At 41.8% G+C, this 20,459-nt stretch overlaps 1 pseudogene; it reads right to left on the bottom strand.

Moving 5' to 3' along the window:
• Positions 1-11,664: 11,664 nt before the first annotated feature.
• LOC139407003 (general transcription factor II-I repeat domain-containing protein 2A-like) lies at positions 11,665-16,576 on the bottom strand (annotated as a pseudogene).
• Between the last annotated feature and the right edge of the window lie 3,883 nt (positions 16,577-20,459).

Genomic DNA, 20,459 nt, shown 5'->3' with positions numbered 1-20,459 from the left:
ACAGCTTCTACCCCCAAGCTATAAGACTGCTGAACAATTAATCAAATGGCCACCCGGACTATTTATATTGACCCCCCCCCCATTTGTTTTTACACTGCTGTTACTCGCTGTTTATTGTCTATACATAGTCACTTTACCCCTACCTGTATGTACAAATGACCTCGACTAACCTGTACCCCCTCACATTGGCTCGGTACCAGTACGCCCTGTATACTGTATAGCCTCGTTATTTTATTGTGTTACTTTTTATTATTTTTACTTTCAATTATTTCCTCGAGCGGCAGGGTAGCCTAGTGGTTAGAGCGTTGGACTAGTAACCGAGCTGACAAGGTACTTCCCCTGAACAGGCAGTTAACCTATTGTTCCTAGGCCGTCATTGAAAATAAGAATTTGTTCTTAACTGACTTGCCTAATTAAATAAATTCAGGGACATGAATTATTCTGGACCATTTGAGAGGCACAAGAGAGTTTATGGCACCACAGTCCATCAATACAAGAGCAGACTGCAGGGAAAATAGGGAAATATGGGGTTGTCTATTCAGAGGAGACTGTGTGAATCAGGCCTTCATGGTTGAAGCCAAGAAACACGAGTAATGGACATTAGACCGGTGGAAATATGTTCTTTGGTCTAATGAGTCCAAATTTGAGATTTTTGGTTCCAATCGCCATGTCTTTGTGAGACGTAGAGTAGGTGAATGGATGATCTCCGCATGTGTGGTTCCCACCATGAAGCATGGAGGAGGAGATGTGATGGAGTGGAGGTGTTTTGCTGGTGATACTCTCAGTGATTTATTTAGAATTGAAGGCACACTTAACCAGCATGGCTACCACAGCATTCTGCAGCAATACGCCATCCCATCTGCTTAGTGGGACTATAATTAGTTTTTCAACAGAACAATGACCCAAAACACACCTCCAGGCTGTGTAAGTGCTATTTGACCAAGAAGGAGAGTGATGAAGTGCTGCATCAGATGACCTGGCCTCCACAGTCACCCGACCTCAACCCAATTGAGATGGTTTGGGTTGGACCGCAGAGTAAAGGAAAAACAGCCAACAAGTATATATTACTTTATATATTACATTATATGTGGGAACTCCTTCAAGACTGTTGGAAAAACATTCCAGGTGATGCTGGTTGAGAGAATGCCAAGACTGTGCAAAGCTATCATTAATGCAAAGGGTGGCTACATTGAAGAATCTCAAATGGAAAATATATTTTTATTTGTTTAACAATTTTTGGGTTACTACATGATTTCATGTGTGTTATTTCATAGTTGGGGATGGACGGTTGAGGGAGGAGGTTGGGGGTAGATGTGCTGAGGGCTTGGGTGTTAAAACCTCTTACTTCTACCCCCTCCTTTTTCGAAAATTCTGTTAAAAATCGCGCAACTTTTCAGCGTCCTGCTACTCATGCCAGGAATATAGTATATGCATATGATTAGTATGTGTGGATAGAAAACACTCTGAAGTTTATAAAACTGGTTAAATCACGGCTGTGACTATAACAGATCGTGTGTTTCATTGAAAAACGCAAGAAAAACTGCTCTCTGAAAGCTAAAAATAATTTCCATAAGTCACTTCCACGAGTTGTTAAAAGAGAACAGAATTTAATTTCGACCTGCCTGCAATTCATACAAATTCCATTCATTCCATTCCATCCATTGTCCTCATTTTCAATTGAATTAATTGTTGGAAAATCCATCTATCTGGCATCCATTTTCCCAGTCTTCACCCGGATGTAGTTGATGAAGACATTGATTTTCAAGCGAAGACCTATTGAAAATACATCGCCCTGTAATCATTTTGATAGATTATAAACGTTTACTAATACCTAAAGTTGGATTACAAAAGGATTTCGAAGTGTTTTGTGAAAGTTTATCGTCGACTTTTTTAATTTAAAAAAATTACGCAGCGTTTAAAAACAATGTTTTTTTCTGAATGACACAGCTTCCATACAAAGCTATTTTGGGTATATATGGACCGATTTAAACGAAAAAAAGACCCAATAGTGATGTTTATGGGGCATATAGGAGTGCCAAGAAAGAAGCTCGTCAAAGGTAATGAATGTTTTATATTTTATTTCTGCGTTTTGGGTAGCGCCGGCTACCGCAAAATCTGTTGTTTACGTGTCGTGCTGGCATTTTGGGGGGTGCATGCTATCAGATAATAGCTTCTCATGCTTTCGCCGAAAAGCATTTTAAAAATCTGACTTGCTGGCTAGGTTCACAACGAGTGTAGCTTTAATTCAATACCCTGCTTGTGAATTTTGATCAAAGATTGAGTTGTAACGAGTACATTTAGCATTTAGCGTAGCGCATTTGCATTTCCAGGGGCATACTTGAGACGTCTGCGTCTCAAGTATGGTCAAGAAGTTAATGAGTTGCTGTTGCAGGACAGAAAGCAGAGTCTTTCCTTGCCCTGGGGGGGAAGGGGGTCAAAGGTCAGGCAGCCCATTTACTGACCCTCTGATTTATATCACTGGGCCTCTATCTCACTGTAAACAGGATGAAACAGTGTATGTTGGGAATGTAGTATGCCTCTATCAGGAGTATCCTTGGAAGTAATGTACACCTTAAGGCGTCCTTCCAAACTGTTTCGACATGCTTCCCAGCCAAAACAGTTTGGAAGAGTTTGTCCATATATTCAAGGCAAGCCGAAGTCGGTAGCCGAAGTCTCCGCCCCTTTGTTGGTGATTGGTCAACAGTAGGAGTTCTTCATTAAAGTCTTTGTTGTCATTCAACAGGAGATGACTTGTTTTCATGAGCTATTTTCACTGACCCAAACATCTTTAGTTAGATGTAAAATTTAGGGACTAATATCTCCTCAGCAAAAACAGCAGATTTCTTGAGTTATCCTAGATTAATTCTAACTTTTTTGAGGAAGCTACGGCTTCTCAAAATGGACAAACAGAATGGACAAAATGTATATTTAATTATTTAATTATTTTGCTATATATAATTAATGTATGTTATGTTATGCTACTTTCCATGATGTAGACAGTATGTGTTACTACATTACACAAGCTGACGTTTTGACCACATCGAATTGGGGGGAATTATGCATCCTTTTTACCTAAGATTGGTACCAAGAGAGTTCACATCTATATTATTCGTAGCCATCGATTTACCACCACAAACTGATTCCAACACTAAGGCCAGACTCAACAAGCTGTATAAGGCCATAAGCAAACAAGAAAATGCTCATCCAGAAGTGGCGCTCCTAGTGGTCGGGGACTTTAATGCAGGACTTTAATTACCTAATTTCAACCAGCATGTCATATGTGCAACCAGAGGAAAATACCTCTAGACCACCTTTACTCCACATACAGTGACCGTACGTACATATCCCAACCAGAAGCTATGGACTACAGGCATCATCCGCACTGAGCTAAAGGTTAGAGCTGCAGCTTTCAAGGAGCAGGACACCAATCCTGACGCTTAAAAGAAATCCCACTATGCCCTCAGATGAACCATCAAACAGGCAAAGCATCAATACAGGACTAAGATTGAATCCTACTACACTGGCTCTGATGCTCGACAGATGTGTCAGGGCTTGCAAACTATTATAGACTACAAAGGGAAACTTAGCCTCGAGCTGCCCAGTGACGCAAGCCTATCAGACGAGCTAAATGCCCTTTATGCTCGCTTCGAGGCAAGCAACACTGAAGCATGCATGAGAGCACCAGCTGTTGAATTTAAAATGCACAATGTGGACCCAGAGGATACCACTAGAAAGTATTAATTAAAACGCTTGTTTCCAAAGTGGTCCTCGATTGTAAAAACCAATAACACATATAATGATTAAAAGACAAGACAAAATTACAAAACAACCATAAATATATTAATTTATATTGACATCCAAAAAAGTGGCACTATTCACTGCACAATCTATTAATTTCACATCATACCAATCCTTCAAATAAATACACCTGACCAGCGGCACAAGGGGCAGTGGGGTGGTTTCCCTTACGTAGACAACCTTGTCCAAATGAAAAACTTTGTTTTACTGATCTTCTTGTGGAGAGTGGGACCACCCGGGCTGTTTTGAGATCCTTGGGAAATGTACCACTACTAATAGTAAGGTTTACAATATGTGTTATCATTTTAGCAGTGACACAAGCACTATCCTTTATGAATATTGCAGGAAGGTTATCCAGCCCAGTTGCTTTGTTTATGCTCATTAAGCATAGTAGATTGCAAACGTTGTCCTCTGTTATCATGCACAGCTCAAACAAATCATTAGTGATCCTTTGCTGTGGTAAAAGTTGTTAATGAAAGACTGGTCATAGTGTCCAGAGCAGGTGGTTAACTTCTTAACCAGAGATGAGGCTATAGTGTTAAAATAATTTGCAACCTTGGCCTGGTCATAACATAAACCATCATCAATATTCAGGCCCATATTACAGGATTTTACCTTATGGGGAGTTTTTGAGCCAATGTCCTTTAAAATGATCTACAGTTTTCGAGACTGGTGGAAGTTGTTATTAACGGCGTCTATATAATGTTGGGATCTGGTCTTATCCATTTTGTATCTTGCCTGGTTTCTACAGTTAATATAACCGTCATAATCTTGTGTCCTTTTGAATCTGGCCAGGTAGCGATCCCTTTTAAGATCTCGGGAAGTGATCCATTTCCCTGACCGCTGTTTGATTCAAATTTGTTTCATCTGAGCCAGAGAGTCGAGTACAGACAGAAACAGATCTTTAAAAAGATACCAAGCATGATCAACATCACAGTTTAGACCAATCCAAAATTACAAGTACTTCTGCAAAACGTTCCTTTGAGTATTGTTTCATAGACCGTACCTTAATGTATTTATTACCTGGATCTAGTAGCATTTTAGATTTCTTAAAGGTACAGTAGGTGATGATCACTAAAACCAATATTTAAGACGCCTGATTAACAGACGTTCTCTTGATCTGATACAATAATCAAATCCAAAGTTGATTTATTGTCAATACACACCCGGGTTGGCTGAACAATCAGTCGATTTAGTCCAAATAACTGATTAAAGTTATACAGGACATTACTAGTGTACTTTTCTTGGGTGATAACTGCACTTATGTATTGAAATCGCCAAGCAGAATACATTCTCTGTCAGCAAATATTTTGTGATCACAGCAATTTGATTCAAGTAAATCATAGAAATCATTCTGCTTAGGAGGCCAATAGCACACACCAACAAGTACAGGACGACATTTAGGAAGAAGTATATCTACCCATGCAACCTCAAGACCAAACATTTTCAGATCTGAACGAGGTTTAAAATGCAAATCAATCCTAGTAAAAACACACACGCCGCCACCGTTTCAGTTTTGATCAATTCTATGAATGCTAGAACCTGGTAACTCAACCTCATCGTCCACAATAGACCCATCGAGCCACGTCTCAGTCACAGCAACTACTACAGCAACTACTGCAGCCCGTGTGTTAGAAGCAAGGAGTTTTAATTCCTCTAATTTCGGCAGCAGGCTCTGTGCGTTCACATGGATAAAATGAAGTCCTCTTTGATTGAAACAGTCAAACATGTTATTTTCTGTGCTCACTGCTGATACATATACTATCTCATCTAGATTGCACTCATCCCTGTTTTTGCACCACATTTAAACAGCATACATTGCAAACAAGAGAAATGTTACTTTGAGATTTTACAGCTTCATCATATGGCAAGGGGTTGATAGCTCCACACTTTATGTGAGAAAACCACAGCTTTTGAGGCAGAGTTTGGGCAGAGTTGCGTTGATTGCTTTGTGGTGTTTGGGCCAGGACAGGGTTGTACATTGCCACAGAGTAGCAGGCTGAAGGTAACAAGCAGCTTGTTGAAGTTAACACCGGTCTCAACGGCGCTGCAGCGTTTCCTATGTACCTTCCCCAAGCGGTTCAGCTGTTCCCGTAGGAAAGGTGATATCAAGTGCCGGTAAAATTGTTCATGGCTGAAGTTCACAATATGAAAGTGAAGATCTCCATCCAAGTCATTTGGTGTAGGTGGAAGGTAGAGCCAGAATAGTATTTCACGTTGCGATATACAAACAAGCAATACTGATATACAAACAAACAGTGTTCCAGATGACCGTGTGATCACGCTCTCCGTAGTCGATGTGAGTAAGACCTTTAAACAGGTCAACATTCACAAGGCCACGGGGCCAGACGGATTACATGGGAGTGTACTCACGGACCAACTGGCAAGTGTCTTCACTGACATCAACCTCTCCCTGACCGTGCCTGTAATACCAACATGTGTCAAGCAGACCACCATAGTCCCTGTGCCCAAAAATGTGAAGGTAACCTGCCTAAATGACTAACGCCCGTAGCACTCACGTCGGTAGCCATGCTTTGAAAGGTTGGTCATGGCTCACAACAACAGCATCATCCCGGACACCCTAGACCCACTCCAATTCACATACCACCCCAAAAGATCCACAGATGACGCAATCTCAATCGCACTCCACACAGCCCTTCCCCACCTGGACAAAAGAAACACCTATGTGAGAATGCTGTTCATTGACTACAGCTCAGCGTTCAACACCATAGTCCCACAAAGCTCATCAACTAAGCTAAGGACCCTGGGACTAAACACCTCCCTCTGCAACTGGATCCTGGACTTCCTGATGGGCCGCCCCCAGGTGGTAAGGGTAGGCAACAACACATCTGCCACGCTGATCATCAACACTGAGGCCCCTCAGGGGTGTGTGCTTAGTCCTCTGTTCACCCACGACTGCGTGGCCAAGCACGACTCCAACACCATCATTATGTTTGCTGACAACACAACAGTGGTAGGCCTAATCACCGACAATGATGAGACATATTTTCTTAACTCTATTTCTTAAACTGGGCTTTTAAGTAAGCATTTCACTGTAAGGCTTACATCGGTTGTATTCGGCGCATGTGACAAATCAAATTTGATTTGAGTTTGGTGATATACGGGTGAACCCCCGTATCAAAATGCAACATTCCAAAATGTATCTGACTGTGTTCTGCAGGTTGTCCTCTAACCAGTGATATATCTAGTTTCCATGTGTTTTTGAGTTGTGGTAGTTTCAACAGCGCATATCCCCGCTATATTTAGGAATATAACTTGAACTTTCATCATTAATTTCCAATGGTATTTTACCTAATCAGGTAAAAACTGCTGAATGATTTAAAAAACGTGCTGTGATTGATTGATTTTGACAATATACCAGAAATCAACTAAACTGATATTCCCTGTATAATATTAGTGGCAAATCAGACAACAATGTTTCAGACAACAATGTTTTTGACACATGGAATCTATTCCAAGAACTAACTTATAATCGCGCTAAAAGTTAATTACTCCCCCTGACCTTTACCTATTCAGTTAAGTGAGCGCAAATGCTGCAGGCCAGGAAGTCTTACCTATCGGAGGAGAGCAGCACCTCTCTATCTCTTCACAGACAGAGAGGAGATGTGTCCTGCTAGTGAATAGGTGAAGAGAACATTCTAAGACTCATCATTCAAAGAGAGCCGTGCTGGGTTTCAGGAGCTGTTAGGAGCCTATACGTACTGAATATCGGTCGCAAATGGCACACTAATCTCTATATAGTGCACTACTTTTGACCAGAGCCCTATGGACCCTGGTCAAAAGTAGAACACTATAAAGGGAATTGAGTGCCTTCTGGGACTCATCCAGACAGTAATGTTTAACCCTTCTTCCTGTTGATCCAGACAGAGCAAGATCATGGATCACCAGCATCAGCGCTAATGCCTAACTCCCTCCACCATGGCGCAAACAAGAATGAGCTCTTACAGTCACTATTACTATGGAGGCCTGTGTCAATGTCTGGTAATGAGCAGTAGGCATAGAGAGAGAGAGAGAGAGAGAGAGAGAGAGAGAGAGAGAGAGTGTGTGTGTGTGTGTGTGTGTGTGTGTGTGTGTGTGTGTGTGTGTGTGTGTGTGTGTGTGTGTGTGTGTGTGTGTGTGTGTGTGTGTGTGTGTGTGTGTGTGTGTGTGTGTGTGTGGGTACGAATGTCAGGTGTGGGTGTGTGTGTTTGCAGTCTGGCCAAGCATGTTTGATGTAAACCCAATAGCTCAAAATTGGGTGAGTCATATCCTGTATGGAATCTGAAACGCGCATAGAGAGTGTGTGTGTGTGTGTGTGTGTGTGTCCTACAGAAGGTACGAATGTCAGGTGTGGGTGTGTGTGTTTGCAGGCTATCCAAGCATGTTTGATGTAAATCCTATAACTCAAAATTGGGTGAGTCATATCCTGTATAGAAACTGAAATAGGTTTGAGTTAATTTGCAACAAGACAAATGAATGTCCATCTCCTTTACCTTAAAACAGAAAAACATTGATATATTCGGGCGGCAGGTTGCGAAAGGTTGCAAGAATGAATCCCCGAGCTGACAAGGTTAAAATATGTCATTCTGCCTCTGAACAAAGCAGTTAACCCCACTTTTCGTAGGCCGTCATTGAAAATAAGAATTTGTTCTTAACTGACTTGCCTAGTTAAACAAAGGTAAAAATCAAATTGGTTCTTCTCAAAAGGCCTGGACTCCAAGTCTCATATTGTAAAACCAACTTTGGAGACTCTCTCCCTTTTGTTCACACCCCAATGTAAGCCAAGCATCCAGGCATCCCAGCTATTCCAAACACTACCAAGAACTGTGGCGGAAACATGAGGAATATGGATGACTGACCCTCTACCCCCTCACTGAATCCCTGCTCTGTCTCTTACCTGACTGATGGTTAGGGGAGTAAGGAGGGTTTGGGCAGTAGAGGGTCTTAAGTGACCTAATTGGGTTGTTAAGAGATATTGGGGATGCTGAGAGGGGGTAGCTACCTGTACTTCTGTATCCTATCCATGGTCGTGTTCAGTAGGCATGAAACGGATTACATTTTTTTATAAATGGAGTGAAACAAAGATGTACTATCTGAATTTGTCCAATAAGAAACACTAGTTATCAAAAAAACAAGGACCAAGGCACTCTTCATATGATTAAAATGTGTTTCGGCAGCATGGCCTTCGTCAGGGAGTAACTTCCATGTTCAATTGAGCATGCCGTAAAAATAAAGGCATTTTAATTATATGAAGAGTGCCTTATTCCTATTTGTTTTTTATGGTTACTCACTGACGAAGGCCATACTGCCGAAACACGTCAGACTTTTTAAGACTTTTATCCATTTATCCAAGAATAAAGGCATTTTAGTTACACTATATGTCTTGGTCCTCATTTGTTTTATGACTACTTAACCCCTTTGCCAAAGAGCAACCTCTATCTACAAGATTGTGTACCCTAGCAGCGATTCCCTTCTTTTTTCCCCTACAATAAACAGTAGTTATCGTTTTAAATTGCACATTTTAAAATGTTTTGTTACGGTGTGCCCTAATGAACACATGCCAGGATATGTAGTAGAGGCTGGGTTCTGGAGTCTACAGTACTGAAAGCAGAGAACCCCTGCTAATCCACATTCCTTGGGATATCAGGGAAGGGAAGAGATCTGACCTCTTGGCTGACCCTATCTGGAGGGCTGTGATATTGGTCATGGGTGCAGTATGGTATCAATACTATACCTCTCTTCCCCTCCGTCTCTCCTTCCCTCCACCCCAATACGATAACATTTATCTCTCACACCTTCTACGGAATGTCCAATAGACTGGTCTCCTTCAATTTAACATGCAATTATATCAGCTCTTGATTTGTGTAGGCTACTAACTGTTTCCCTTACACCAACACTATCCCTCCTGCAGTGACTCCTCCCCCTTCCATCCCCACATGGCTGCAAAGTCAAAGTTATATGGTTCAAATTAAACCCTGGGGCATACTTTTCCTTCTCTCTTTGTCCCCCCTCCTCCACACACATACACACTTGTTTCAGGTTCTATACAGGATATGACTCACCCACTTTTGATCTTTTAATTATAACGTGACAAAAATATCAAGAGAAAAATCTGGGAGAATAAGAAGAGAGGAGGGGCCCCAGGGCTTTTGGAAGTAGTAAAGTTATACATACCTTTCATTCATATCACTAGGGAAGGGAAACAAAGTTTATATTTTGGTGAGACATGGAATCCAAACCTAAATCACAGTCCAACTAATGTGTCACCCTATGGGTTTACCTCCAAAAATTATATAAATTCTTTACATTGCAAAGAGGATACGTTCATTAGAGTTACCAGACTCAGAAATTGCGTCCCAAATAAATGCTTTGCAGAGTTCACGTAACAGACACATCTCAACAACTGTTCAGAGGAGATTGCGTAAATCAGGCCTTCATGGTCAAATGGATGCAAAGAAACCACTACTGAAGGACACAAATAATAAGAAGAGACTTGCTTGGGCCAAGAAACACGAGCAATGGACATTAGACTGTTGGAAATATGTCCTTTGGTCTGATGAGTCCAAATTTGAGATTTTTGGTTCCAACCACTGTTTTTGTGAACGGATGATCTCTGCATGTTTAGTTCCCACCGTGAAGCATGGAGGAGGAGGTGTGATGGTGCTTTTCTGGTAACACTGTCAGTGATTTATTTAGAATTCAAGGCACACTTAACCAGCATTGCTACCACAGCATTCTGCAGCGATACGCCATCCCATCTGGTTTGTGCTTAGCGGGACTATCATTTGCTTTTCAACAGGACAATGACCCAACACACCTCCAGGCTGTGTAAGGGCTATTTGACCAAGAAGGAGAGGGTTGGAGTGTTGCATCAGATGACCTGGCCTCCACAATCACCCGACCTCAACCCAATTGAGATGGTTTGGGATGAGTTGGACCGCAGAGTAAAGGAAAAGCAGCCAACAAGTGCTCAGCATATGTGGGAACTTCTTCAAGACTTTTGGGAAACCATTCAGGTGAAGCTGGTTGAGAGAATCCCAAGACTGTGCAAAGCTGTCAACAAGGCAAAGGTTAGCTACTTTGAAGAATCTAAAATCTAAAATCTATTTTGATTTGTTTAACCCGTTTTTGGTTACTACATGATTCCATATGTGTCATATCATAGTTTTGATGTCTTCACAATTATTCTACAATGTAGAAAATAGTAAAAAATAAAGCAAAACCCTTGAATGAGTAGGTGTGTCCAAACTTTGACTGGTACTGTACATGTCGGTTGTTTTGCTCAAGGAAGCACACTAGACTCATCTGAAGGTAGCCCGGTGCATTCAGTTCATTCAAAGTAAAATAAGTAGCATATCTGGATGTGATTTACAGTAGATAAATCTGTCAACCCAGTCATACACATGATGTATAATCCTGTAATATGATTCTGGCCCGCGATGACAAAAATATATTCTAATGTGGCCCTCCGTAGAAAAGAATTGCCCAGGCCTGAGCTAAATGATCCTTGGCATGACCATCTGAAAACAATTCCTTATGCTAGTTTATTATACCTTATTTTCCATGGAGGGCCACATTAGAACATATTTCTGGCAGAGGGCCAGAGTCACTGATGGGCATGGACTAGAGCAGTGAAATCAGGTGTAGTTTCTGAAGTTACTATGTGCAGGATTGCTGAGAGGTGAGAGTCAGTAAGAGATAATCTGTGCCTTGACTTGTTATATTTCATCACTGAAAATGTCTGTTCACATATATAGGTTGACCCAAACAGTACAAACATCTTCTGAGCATGACTCCTAATCTTTGGAAAGTTTGTTAATCGAGAGATGCATAGAACCTCGTCAGTGACATTGTTTTGAATAGTTCTCAAATTACTGCATCAGACTGAAGATCGATAAACTCAAGTTGCAGGTCAGTGGGAGCGTTATCCACATTGAAGGTGACAGGAGAGGAAACAAATAGCATGTCATTTTCCAACACTTTGAAATCCTCAAAACGATGAGAAAACTCACTGTTCAAAGCATGCAGCAGCGTTGTATACTTCTCCCGCTGGTTATCTGATAGGGAACAGACTAGTAGTGTCGGAAGGTGGGTGAGATTAATGACTTCTACTTGGCGTGTCAGGAGGAGTCATTTTCCCTTGAAGGCTTTGACAAAGCTGTACATCTGATGTGCAAAAAGGCTCTTCCCTTGTAGTTTGGAATTCAGTTCATTCATGAGGGCCATGATGTCCACGTTAAAGGCAAAATCAGCCAACCATTCTTTATCCTGCAGTTGACGGAAATCCACATATTTTCCTTCCATTTGCAAAAACACAGCAATCTCCAACTTCAGGTCCCACACCCTTTTTAAGCACCTTCCCCAAAGGTGCCATCTCACGTTTGTGTGGTAGGGGAGATCTGCACGACACAACTCTGTCTCTTCCAAGAGTGAGACAAACTGCCTGTGGTTTAAAGATTTTGCTCTTATGAAGTTTACCACTTTAGTGACTGTATCCACAACATGGCTCATTTTCAGAACACATTTACAGAACACCTCCTGATGAATAATGCAATGCAGGAAAATCATTTTATGATCTGGATTTAGCTCAGCTACTAGATCTTGTATCCTTTTCAAAAGGCAACGTTTTTTCCTGTCAAGTTTGGGCACCCATCAGTGGTCACACTGGATAACTTTTCAAAATTCAGTCCCAGCTTTGCCACACACTTATTAACCTCCTCCAATAAATATTTCCCTGTGGTTGTGCTCTTCACTGACTGCACTGAAGCAAGGTCCTCTGTCATTTCAAAGTCTGGGGTTATGCCTCGTAAGAATATCTACAATTGTGCCGTTTCACGTTCATCACTACTCTCATCCAGGGCCAAGGAGAAATCATTTACCTTGTCTTTCAACTGTTGTTCCATATTCTCTGCAATGTCCTCAACACGCCGTGTCACTGTTCGTCTTGACAGGGAAACATTTTCAAACAGCTCTTTTTTTTCGGGGCAGTATTGGTGCAGTCAATTAAACATTATTTAATGAATTCGCCCACAGTGAATGGCTTGCTATATTTAGTTATTTTGTGGTACAGAACATAGCTAGCTCTCGCAATTCTGTTGTTTGCTGAACGCAGTTTTGTGAAAAGTCCTTGCTGTTTTCCACCCGAGAAGGCAACTCTTTCAATGCACTTGCCGTCTGCTCATGAGACATATTCCTATATTTCTCTGCTCGCTTCGTCTGGAATTGTCGGGACAAGTTGTAGTCTTTCAAGACAGCGATGCTCTCTGATACCTCAATAAAGAAATATTTCGATGTCCACTCTTGCTGGAACACCCTACATTCATTGTCTACTTTCCTTTTCTTTGAAAAACTCATAACGAATAAGTTTTTCAAAACTTTACTATTGCAAATTATTTGATCTGAGCATGATTCCGCGGACCGTATCAGGTCGCGGGTCGCATATGGGCCCTGGGCCGACCTTTGCCCAGGCCTGAACTAGCTCATGTTCTGGTTGGTCAGGGGTTAAACAAGGGCTTTTTGAAGTTATAGTATTTCCGAAGTTGTAAAGATTGCATTGCTGTTTCAAAGTACTAGGTTGCTGATGAACATCACTTAGAGCAATGGTTCTCAACTGGTTTTGCCTCAGGACTCAAATTTAGCCTGGTTGTCTCTGACGCAACCCAATACTCACATCTCTTTTTTGTTGTTGTCGAAATCCAATCTGGAAAACTATTTTAATGCTATATTGACAGTAACATTCCCACCTTTCTCATTGTCAGTAATTCCATTTTGCTCATGTTCTTGATGTTGGCAGGCTCACTTGTTTGAGAACACAAAATCAACCAAAGCTGCTAAATAGTGCTGCTAATATCTAAATACTGTGACTGAATATTTTTTTTTTTAGAGAAATATATATATTTTTTTAAGTAGGTTCATTATCATGTATTTACACTTTCTATCTGGTATTAGTTCTGGCTTAGAGGATAGTGCTTATACAGTGTGTGTGTGTAACGGTATTCTAGGTGAGAAGGAGAGTCGGACCAAAATGCAGCGTGTAGATTGCGATCCATGTTTAATGAACGAACGTAAAACACGAATCAATAACAAACACTACAAAACAAAGAACTTAACGAAAACCGAAACAGCCTATACTTGTGTAAACTAACACAGCGCCAGGAACAACGACACATAGGACAATCACCCACGACAAACTCAAAGAATATGGCTGCCTAAATATGGTTCCCAATCAGAGACAACGATAAACACCTGCCTCTGATTGAGAACTACTTCAGACAGCCATAGACTTAACTAGAACACCCCACTAGCTACAATCCCCATTCATACACACCACATACAAAAACCCATGCCACACCCTGGCCTGACCAAATAAATAAAGATAAACACAAAATACTTCGACCAGGGCGTGACAGTGTGTCTGTCTATGTCCCACTAGTTTATTCTCTTCCATTGCTACGGGTGTTGGGGCAGAAGAAATGGGGGAGGAAATGGGAGAGGGGAGGGATGATATTTTCCTTTTGTACATTGTACAACAATGTATATAGACATAATATGACATTTGACATGTCTTTGTTCTTTTGGAACTTTTGTGAGTGTAATGTTTAGAGCGAGCACAGTTCTTGGGAATTGGGTCCATCCAAGTCAATAGCTTAAAGAAACATAACTTGATGAGGTTTCTTTCCAAAATAAATGATGTTCAAAAGGTGGAGAAAATGGAAAGCGGTAAATAGCGTAAGGTGAAGGAACGGGGAGTTTGCTTGAATGACTGCCTTGACGCTTGTATTAGGAGAAAACTGCAGCAGAACTCTCCCTCTCCCCTCACCCAATCTTTGTTTCAAAACGAAGCTGTCATCTTCACCTCTCTCATGGCTTTACTGCAAGAGTGAGAGATGGGGGAGAGAGAGAGAACCCTCCATTCACAGTACAGACCCTCGCTTTTGGTAACAGCCTTATTAGCTGCTCTATTCATCCTGAATGCGAGGTTTTTCCCTCTATAAACAGAGCTAGTCCTCTGCCTCCCTCCTTTCCTCCCTCTGTTCCACTCCACTCTCTCTTTCAGAGCCATTGTAAAGGCCTGAACTAATGAGGGAGACTGCTTGAGGCAGAGTGAGAGGGGAGCTACAGGGTGGGCCTATCCTGTGTCTCAGAGGTAGTTGATGAGGTGAGCCTAGGATGTGTGTGAGGGGCTTCTGGGAAGATATACACTGAAAAAAAATATAAACGCAACATGTAAAGTGTTGGTCCCATATAACAGGTATCATAAAATAGATTCCGCCGCGGGCCGATTTTTTATTGAGTGGATGATCAGGGGGCCGGAACCTAATTCCAAAAATATAGTAGACTGCAAATTGACCACAAGAAACTCAAATAGATAAATTTTTCTAAAACATAATCATTTCAAACCTTGCACACATTTGTATACAATCACGTCAGTGGCGGTCTGTCCCATTTAAAATGAGGGAGGATGATTTTTTTTCTTCGTTGGCATGGCCTTATTTCTGTAACAACATATTGGATGACTGTCATTCATATTCCATTCACCCAGTTCAATGTAACATTGATAGGTTTAGGCTACTATGATACTCTAATTTTCCCTATACCCATCATGAGGTTGCTACAACCTTGCCTATGAATGAAAGTTTACAACATACTGTAGGTGCACACAGGTCGAGAGAAGAATGTGAGGTGACACATGGACAGACAGTGACATATTCAATACCGCCTTGCACACTCAAATCAAATTTGATTGTATTAGTCACATGCGCTGAATACAACCTTACAGTGAAATGCTTACTTACGAGCCCCTAACCCACAACGCAGTTTAAAAATAAAAAGAATAAGAAATAAAAGTAACAAGTAATTAAAGAGAATCAATAAAATAACAGTAGCGAGACTATATGCAGGAGGGTACTGGTACAGAGTCAATGTGCGGTGCACCGGTTAGTTGAGGTAATATGTACATGTAGGTACAGTTATTAAAGTGACTATGCATGGATGATAACAACAGAGAGTAGCAGTGGCGTAAAAGGGGGGGAAATGCAAATATTCTGGGTGGCCATTTGTTTAGATGTTCAGGAAGCTGTTTAGAAGCCTCTTGGACCTAGACCTGGCGGTCCGGTTACAGCTTGCCGTGCTGTAGCAGAGAGAACAGGCTATGACTAGGGTGGCTGGAGTCCTTGACAATTTTAAGGGCCTTCCTATGACACCACCTGGTATAGAGGTCCTGGATGGCAGGAAGCTTGGCCCCAGTGATGTACTGGGCTGTACGCTTTACCCTCGGTCTGTATGGCCGAGCAGTTTCCATACCCGGCAGTGATGCAACCAGTCAGGATGCTCTCGATGATGCAGCTGTAGAACCTTTTGAGGATCTGTAGTCCACACTCATCTCCTTTATGTTGATCACGCTGAGTCAGAGGTTGTTGTCCTGGCACCACACGGCCAGGTCTCTGACATCCTTATTGGCTGTCTCGTCGTTGATCACGCCTACCACTGTTGTGTCATCGGCAAACTTAATGATGGCGTTGGAGTCGTGCCTGGCCGTGCAGTCATGAATGAACAAGGAGTACAGGAGGGGACTGAGCACGCACCCCTGAGGGGCCCCTGTGTTGAGGATCAGCGTGGCGGATGTGTTGTTGCCTACTCTTATCACCTGGGGGCTGCCCGTCAGGAAGTCCAGGATCCAGTTGCAGAGGGGGGTGTTTACTCCCAGGGTCCTTAGCTTACTGATGAGATTTAAGCGCACTATGATGTAGAACGCTGAGCGGTAGCCAATGAATAGCATTCTCAAATAGGTGTTCCTTTTGTCCAGGTGGGAAAGGGCAGTGTGGAGTGCAATAGAGATTGCATCATCTGTGGATCTGTTAGGATGGTATGCACATTGGAGTGGGTCTAGAGTTTCTAGGATAATGGTGTTGATGCGAGCCATGACTAGCCTTTCATAGCACTTCATGGCTACAGAAGTGAGTGCTTCGGGTCGGTAGTTATTTAGGCAGGTTGCCTTAGTGTTCTTGGGCAGAGGCACTATGGTGGTCTGCTTAAAATATGTTGGTATTACAGACTCGGACAGGGAGCGGTTGAAAATGTCAGTGAAGACATTTGCCAGTTGGTCAGCACATGCTCATAGTTCACATCCTGGTAATCTGTCAGGCCCTGCGGCCTTGTGAATGTTGACCTTTTTAAAGGTCTTACTCACATCGGCTGCGGGGAGCGTGATCACACAGTCTTCGGAACAGCTGGTGCTCTCATGCATGTTTCAGTGTTATTTGCCTCGAAGCGAGCATAGAAGTAGTTTAGCTCGTCTGGTAGGCTTGTGTCAATGGGTAACTCTCGGCTTTGCTTCCCTTTGTAGTCTGTAATGGTTTGCAAGCCCTGCCACGTCCAAAGAGCATCAGAGCCGGTGTAGTACGATTCGATCTTAGTCTTGTATTGATGCTTTGCCTGTTTGATTGTTCGTCTGAGGGCATAGTGGGATTTCTTATAAGCTTCGGAGTTAGAGTCCCGCTCCTTGAAAGCGGAAGCTCTAGCCTTTAGATCAGTGCAGATTATTCCTGTGTAACCGATGTGAAATGGCTAGCTACTTAGCGGGGTGCACGCTAATACCGTTTCAATCGGTGACGTCACTCACTCTGAGACCTTGAAGTAGTTGTTCCCCTTGCTCTGCAAGGGCCGCGGCTTTTGTGGAGCGATGGGTAGCGATGCTTTGAGGGTGGCTGTTGTCTATGTGTGCAGAGGGTCCCTTGTTCAAGCCCAGGTAGGGGCGAGGAGAGGGACAGAAGCTACAGTATACTGTTACACCTGTAATCCATGGCTTCTGTTTGGGGTATGTACAGTAAGTACGATCACTGTGGGGGCGACGTCATCAATGCACTTATTGATGAAGCCAATGACTGATGTGGTGTATTCCTCAATGCCATCAGAGGAATCCTGGAACATTTTCCAGTCTGTGCTAGCAAAACAGTCCTGTAGCTTAGTATTTGCTTCATCTGACCATTTTTTTATTCATCGAGTCACTGGTGCTTCTTGCTTTAAATTTTGCTTGTAAGCAGGAATCAGGAGGATATAATTATGGTCAGATTTGCCAAATGGAGGGTGAGGGAGAGCTTTGTATGCATCTCTGTGTGTGGAGTAAATGTGGTCCAGTTTTTTCCCCTCTGGTTGCACATTTAACATGCTGACAGAAATTTGGTTACTAGGAGCGACACCTCTGGGTGAGCGTTTTCCTGTTTGCGGAATACAGCTCATTCAGTGCGGTCTTAGTGCCAGCATCAGTCTGTGGTGGTTTATAGACAGTTACGAAAATTTGTGATGAAAACTCTCTAGGTAGGTAGTGTGGTCTAAAGCTTATCATGAGATACTCTACCTTAGGCGAGCAAAACCTTGAGACTTCCTTAGATATCGTGCACCAGCTGTTATTTACAGAAATACATAGTCCGCCGCCCCTTGTCTTACCAGACGCCGCTGTTCTGTCCTGTCGCTACAGCGTATAGCCATCCAACTGTATATTGATAATGTTGTCGTTCAGCCACGACTCCGTGAAGCATAAGATATTGCAGTTTTGAATGTCCCGTTGGTAGTTTAATCTTCCGCATAGGTTGATGATTTTATTTTCCAAAGATTGCACGTTTACCAGCAGAATGGAAGGAGGTGAGGGTTTATTCGATTGCCCACAAATTCTTAGGAGGCAGCCCGCCTTTTTCACTGCATTATCTTCACGCAAATAACGGGCCTGTTCCCGGGAGAGCAGTATATCATTCACGTCAGGCTCATCGGCTCGTTAAAGGAAAAAAAGGATTCTGCTAGTCCATGGTGAGTAATCGCAGTTCTGATGCCCAGAAGTTATAAAAAATTGTCAGCCACCCCAGCCACCCCAGTCATAGACTGTTCTCTCTACTACCGCATGGCAAGATGCACCGGAGTGCCAAGTCTAAGACAAAAAGGCTTCTCAACAGTTTTTACCCCCAAGCCATAAAACTCCTGAACAGGTAATCAAATGGCTACCTCGACTATTTGCATTGTGTGCCCCCCCCACCTCTCTTTTTACGCTGCTGCTACTCTCTGTTTATCATATATGCATAGTCACTTTAACTATACATTCATGTACATACTATCTCAATTGGGCCGACCAACCAGTGCTCCCGCACATTGGCTAAGCGGGCTATCTGCATTGTGTCCCACCCGCCAACCCCCTCTTTTACGCTACTGCTACTCTCTGTTCATCATGTATGCATAGTCACTTGAACCATATCTACATGTACATACTCCCTCAATCAGACTGACTAACCGGTGTCTGTATGTCGCCTCGCTACTGAACCTGTCTTTTTACTGTTGTTTTATTTCTTTACCTACCTATTGTTCACCTAATACCTTTTTTGCACTATTGGTTAGAACCTGTAAGTAAGCATTTCACTGTAAGGTCTACCTACACCTGTTGTATTCGGCGCACGTGACAAATAAACGTTGATTGATTTGATTTGAAAGGAAAGGAAAGACAGTAGCAGGTGACCCAACTGTGGTTTGTGACTATTATGATTTCCCATTGTAGCAAATTTAATTGCAGTAAATCTGTTACAGATTTTTTTGGTAAAGGGATTACGAGTTTTAATCACTTGATAATTCATAAACACAATTTATATAACTAATTGGTATGTCTACCATTACTTGTTACTTCTGTGAACTTTTATTATCCTTCCTCCTCATCAGGGAGAGACATTAGAAAAGACGTGGGTTTTTGGAAACGGAATTACAAGGTAAAACTAAATATCAGTGTGGATATTAGTTGGCAGGGGTCTTTTTATCAACATTATTGTGTTTTGATTTATTTTTTATACCTTATACAACTTTTTCTGGTAGATGTTTTCGAAGACCCCTTTTCCATTTGTTTATACAGAAATCAAATCCTTTACTTATGCCAAATTTCTTAGATGGAAAATGGTTTAAACATTTATCTATGCCTTAATTTCCCAAAAATATAGACTCTTAGCTCTCATTTGACACTCAATTTGATATACTCCTATGAACTTTATTTGTTGGTGCTCATGGGTCCTTTTCAATGTAAATGCCCTATTGCTATTATGTACTGTGCATTCGGAAAGTATTCAGACCACTTGACTTTTTCCACATTTTGTTACATTAGTCTTATTCTAAAATAGATTAAATTGTATTTTTTCCTCATCAATCTACACACAACACCCCATAATGACAAAGCAAAAACAGCTATTTAGAAATATATGCAAATCCATTAAAAGAAATCTACTGAAATATTACATTTACATAAGTATTCAGACCCTTTACTCTTTGTCTCGACACAATCCTGTTTCTGAGCTCTCCGGACACATCCTTCTACCTCATGGCTTGGTTTTTGCTCTAGCATGCACTGTCAACTGTGAGACAGGTGTGTGCCTTTCCAAATCATGTCCAATAAATTTAATTTACCACAGGTGGACTCCAATCAAGTTGTAGAAACATCAAGGATGATCAATGGAAACAGGATGCACCTGAGCTAAATTGTAAGTCTCAAAGCAATGGGTCTGAATACTTATGTAAATAAGGTATTTCTGTTTTTTTTATATTTTAAAAACCTGTTTTTGCTTTGTCATGATGGGGTATTGTGTGTAGATTGATTTAAAAATGTATATCATTATTTAACTAGGCAAGTCAGTTAAGAA

The sequence above is a fragment of the Oncorhynchus clarkii genome, chromosome 1 (assembly GCF_045791955.1).
Source record: "Oncorhynchus clarkii lewisi isolate Uvic-CL-2024 chromosome 1, UVic_Ocla_1.0, whole genome shotgun sequence".
Classification (NCBI taxonomy): domain Eukaryota; kingdom Metazoa; phylum Chordata; class Actinopteri; order Salmoniformes; family Salmonidae; genus Oncorhynchus; species Oncorhynchus clarkii.
The sequence above is the reverse complement of the archived record's forward strand: the minus strand, read 5'-3'. Positions and strand labels throughout refer to the sequence as shown.